Below are 5,103 nucleotides of genomic sequence, written 5' to 3'. Positions count from 1 at the left end.
TCCACTTTGCTTCTTTCTTCCTCCACTTTGCTCCTTTCTTTGTTGAATCTCAGAATTGCTTCAATTAAGCTCTTATTTGGCTGAGTTAGCTTATTTTCGGGATAAGTGCCTGAAAATGGAAATAATACAAAATCAATCTAAAATTGCAAAGTAAGATAGATAAAGGTACTAGAATACCTAAGCTTAAAGGGTTTAAATACGCACTTTTCAGTGGGATTAAAGATATTCAACTTCACCTTCATGTGGCCAAATGAAATCTTCATTATCCCCGTCCTATAAATGATGTTGGCATTAGCGGTTGCTAAGAAAGAACGACCAAGGATAACGGGAATTTGGCTCTTAGGATTGGGAACCGGTTCCGTGTCTATGACAACGAAATCAACCGGGAAGAAGAATTTGTCAATCTTTATGAAAACATCCTCAATTATACCCCTAGGCTTCTTAATGGATCGGTTGGCAAGTTACAAAACTACCGACGTCGGTTTCAACTCACCTAAGCCCAACTTGACATAAACCGAGTATGGAAGAAGATTAACACTTGCTCTTAAGTTAAGAAGTGCCCGATTAATGATATGATCACCAATAATGCATGATGTAGTGGGTGAACTGGGGTCCTTAAACTTTGGAAGAGTGATATGTTGCAACATTGAGCTTACTTGCTCGGTCAAAACCACTTTTCTTGGTGCTTGGCTCTTGTTCTTCTGCTTTTGGGTGCACAAGTCTTTCAAGAATTTGGCATAAGCCGGAATTTGCTTGATTGCATCCAATAGTGGAAGGTTAACTTTTACTTGCTTAAACATTTCCATGATTTCTTTGGTTTTTGCCTTTTGCTCGTCTTTTGAAATGGATCATTTTAAGGCATCCGGAAATGGAACTTTTGGTTCAAACACTTTTTCAAAATTTTCTTTTGAACTCGCTTCAACACAAGAAGTTGTCAAATCATTTTTCAATAAAACATTTTCAACATCATTTTTCAAAACCCCTTTTTCAAACACATCTTTTAAGACTTTCTCATCTACAAGGTCATGTATATGCAATAAAGGAGGAATGGGATGTAAAACGGGACAGGTGATAACTTGAGGTTGCACCGGTTCACTCTCTTCTTTGGACATTTCAACTTGATTGTCCACAACTCTACCACTCTGTAAGGTAGTCACCGCGTTAACATGTTCAATGGTATGCCCTTCCGATGAGGAATGGGTTTCCACAACACATTGTTGTTTAAGTGGGGCATTAATGGGTATCTTTCCCTTCTCTCTTGCATTAAGAGTGCTTGCTATTTGCCCTACTTGGGTTTCTAGCTTAGCAATGGATTGAGAGTGAGAATGAAGTAATTGTGTGTTAGCCTCAAGAGTCCCCAAAGCATTTAAAACTTTTTATTCAAAGGCGGGACTTCTATTGTTTCCTTGGGAATAAGATTGGTTGGGAAAATGAGAATTAGCAAATTGATTCCCTTGTGATTGATAAGGTCTATAACCTTGGGATCCTTGGTTTTGAAGTGGAGGTGGAATGTATTTCCCTTGGAAATCACCTTGGGAAGGGTTTAAGTCCTCTCCTCGGTTTTTCCAAGAGAAATTCAAATGATTCCTCCAACTTGGATTATAATGAGTACCATAAGGATTGTTCCCTTGGTTCACAAAAGCTGCATTGACTTGTTCATTAGGTTCGCTATGCACTTGTCCATGAGGACAATGAGAATTAGAATGAAGAACACTAGAACAAGTCATACATGTTTCATTTGATGCACGATGAGAATGGTTAGGAAAGGAAGATACTTGGTTCGCCGAATTTTGGTTAATCAAAAATTGATCAAACTTTTGAGCTAAAGACTTCATTTCGGCGGCTATTTCATTTGAATGTTCGACTTGATGTAAGCTTACACTTTTCCTACCTTGTGAATTTATACCAATCTTGGATGATAGTGTTTTATGCAAAGAATTTTCACTCATGCTTTCATAGAGATGCCACACATCATCCTCATGCCTATCAATGTATGAGCCACCAATGGAAGTATCAACCATACCCTTATAGTTGTTCGATAAGCTCTCAAAGAAGTATTGAACTAATTTCCATTTGGGCATGTCATGATGTGGACACTTCCTAAGCAATTCATTGAAGCGTTCCCATGCCTCATGAAACGTTTCTCCATCCCCATGTGAAAATTCTCGAATTGAGGTCCTTATGGCATTGGTCTTAGAAATCGGATAGTAATTCTTCAAGAACTCTTGTTGCATTTCTGCCTAAGAAGTGATTGAAAAAGGCCTAAGATTGTTAAACCAATACTTTGCCTTGTCTTTTAAGGTGAATGGAAAAAGTTTGAGTCTTAAGACTTCTTCCGGCATGTCCGTATATTTTACGGTAGAACATACTTCAAGAAACTCATCCAAATGCTTGTAAGGTTCTTCACTTGGAAGTCCATGATAGTTAGGAAGCATTTGAATGGTTTGTGGCTTAATTTCATAATGATGTACTTTAAATGGAGGCAATTGGATGCATGTAGGTGCATTGTATTCATTAGGCACATAGTGATCTCTTAAAGCAAGAGGTGGATTAGCTACTTGAGGTGCAACATGAACTCCTTGGTTTTGAATTCCTTGATTGTTGATGGGAGGTTGTGGAACATACATTGGCCTTGGCATTCCATATGGAATTTGGCCTTATTGTTGTGGTGGTTTGTGAATGAATGGCCTAGGCATGCCTACTGGTACTTGTATGTTCTCATTGTGCACATTGGGATGAAGGATACCTTGTTGGTCTATGTGACCAATGTCCTCAATATGGTCATCATTATGGTCATCCATTAAAAGATTGGCTCTATTTGAACTTCTTCTTCCCCTAGGATTTCTAATGATGGATTCAAGATGCAAATCAAGAGGGGCAAGAGTTGGTCTCAATGAACGACGCCCATGCATGCACAATAGAAAACACAACAAACACAAAGAATGACAAACACTATGCCTTCACAACAATGCAATTAGACTTCTTCCACAAACATTAAATTCATACTCCCATACTTTAACTCAATGATGCAAGATAATAAAAAATAAGCCTCCACGCGGGCCGACGATTTAACTAAGGGATTGAGCAAAGAAAATCTCACAAAGGTCCTTTAGCACTTCAACTCCAAATTTTAAAGCTTAGATTAGCAAACTTTTTTTTTTTTTTAAGTGTTTAACATTTTTCCTTTCTTTGCTTACTTGAATTGATTGCTCAATGGCTCCTTTGCTTGTTTCCTCTCCAACAATACACCTAGTTAAGTAAGAACAACATAATAAGTAACCAAAAAGAAAAATACAAATAAATTAAAAACACGATCAAAAGAGTACTAATCCTAATCAATTCCACAAATCCGACGTTGCCAAATCTAATCAATCAAGTCCTCGGAAACGGCACCAAAAACTATGGTCGTCGTCCTACCATAAGCTTAAGAGTGTGCATTAAGGCAAGGGCCAAGAGTTTTACATTTATAGAAGCCACTATTACCTTTCACTATAAATATAGCTTGGGCAAGTAGGGATCGTCCCAAGGGACTGTGAGGATCGAGCAATGTCGTGGAATCACAATTAGGGCTAGTAAGTCGAGTGATCAAACAATTGGTTGGTTGGTTGATTAAAGAACAACTAAATTAAACTAAGTAATAACAAAAGAGTGCAAATAAGAGTAAGTAAGAGAGAGAGAGAGAGAGATCTTGGGGTTTAGAGATCACCACCAAACAATGCATTTCTATATCATTGACAAGTGATTAATGAGGGCAATTAGGGTGTTGCAATATTGGTGTGTGTGTTTTTGGTTGATTCAACAAGCAAGGATGACTAGTTAAGCATGTATTGTCTAAACATCATGTGAAAGGCACAATATATCTAAGTTATGAAGCATATATTATCTAAACAACATGTGACAGGCACAATAAATTAAAACAAGTCATTAATCTTTTCATTAAACTCACAATCCAAATACAACACAAGGATAGAGACATATGCTAATTGCATTCAAAAGCTTGGATCATCAAACAACAAGCATAGATTGTCCTCTCATTTAATACTACACTACAACTACACTACATCTACACTACTAGCCTGAAAATAAACTTGGGGAGAGGCACAACCCATCAAGAGATAAGCATGAACCATCAAGAGAATCACAAAAGCATTCTTTTAAGCACAATGTTTTGACAATCTCTAAATCTATAGCATCAATACATATAGACATGCATCAATAACACAAAATCTAGAGCTAAGTACATGAGCATCTATTCTAGCATACATAGACATATAGATAGAATGAAATGACCAATTGGAAGCATTAAACCACATAAATCATTGAATAAACAAGATCTATATATATCAAAGTGTCAAAACATCAATTACAACACTAATCCCTCAATAATACACAAGATTAAGATATAAAAAGCATAGTTGGGGCTAACTCTAGCCCTAAGAGGATGTCTAGCCACTCATGGTGATGATGCTCTAACCCTCAAGGGCTAATTCCATGGAAGAGGTTTGCTCCTTGTTGATGAAGATCTCCAATGGTGTCTCTAGCCTCTTCCTCCTCTAAGCTTCCTTTCCTAGAGATGATATAAAATTAAAAATGTTGGCTCCTCTATCTATCAGTCCATCTATCTCTATCCTCACTAAAAAACAATCTTTATCCTTATATAGGTAGGTTAAAATCACTCCTCAAATGAGCTAGGGTTGTGCACACAATATTCTCGAATGATTGGATAAAGGACAACTTTTAATGAGCTGGAATTTTAACTTTTTGCACTCGAAGGAAGTTCGATCGATCGAACCTTGGACTTGGATCGATCGAACTAGCTGAGATCGATCAAACTGAGGCTGGATCGATCCCACTGGCTGATCTTTTTGGGAAAAGACAAATCCGAGATATTTTTGGGAAAAGAACAAAAGTTGGTTAGTGGGTGGACAGCTATGGATAAGATTAATCATTTGGATAAGGACAAAGGTGTTCGATCGATCGAACTTTTGGACTTAAGTGCTTTTGGGTCAAGGCTTGGATCTATCTTGAAGTGCTGAGATCGATCATTGTTCGATCGATCGAACCTTGGACTTGGATCGATCGAACTTGCTGCTTTGCTTCATT

The 5,103-nt window shown here is 37.6% G+C and overlaps 1 pseudogene; it reads left to right on the top strand.

The window, feature by feature from the left end:
* The first annotated feature begins 2,079 nt into the window (after positions 1 to 2,079).
* On the top strand, positions 2,080 to 2,178 carry LOC132287479 (small nucleolar RNA R71; annotated as a pseudogene).
* Positions 2,179 to 5,103: the final 2,925 nt, after the last annotated feature.

This window comes from Cornus florida, unplaced genomic scaffold, assembly GCF_030987335.1.
Source record: "Cornus florida cultivar Cherokee Brave unplaced genomic scaffold, ASM3098733v1 CherokeeBrave_3.0.0_Hap2_Chr11, whole genome shotgun sequence".
NCBI classification, from domain to species: domain Eukaryota; kingdom Viridiplantae; phylum Streptophyta; class Magnoliopsida; order Cornales; family Cornaceae; genus Cornus; species Cornus florida.
This window is presented reverse-complemented; position numbering and strand designations above follow the sequence as displayed.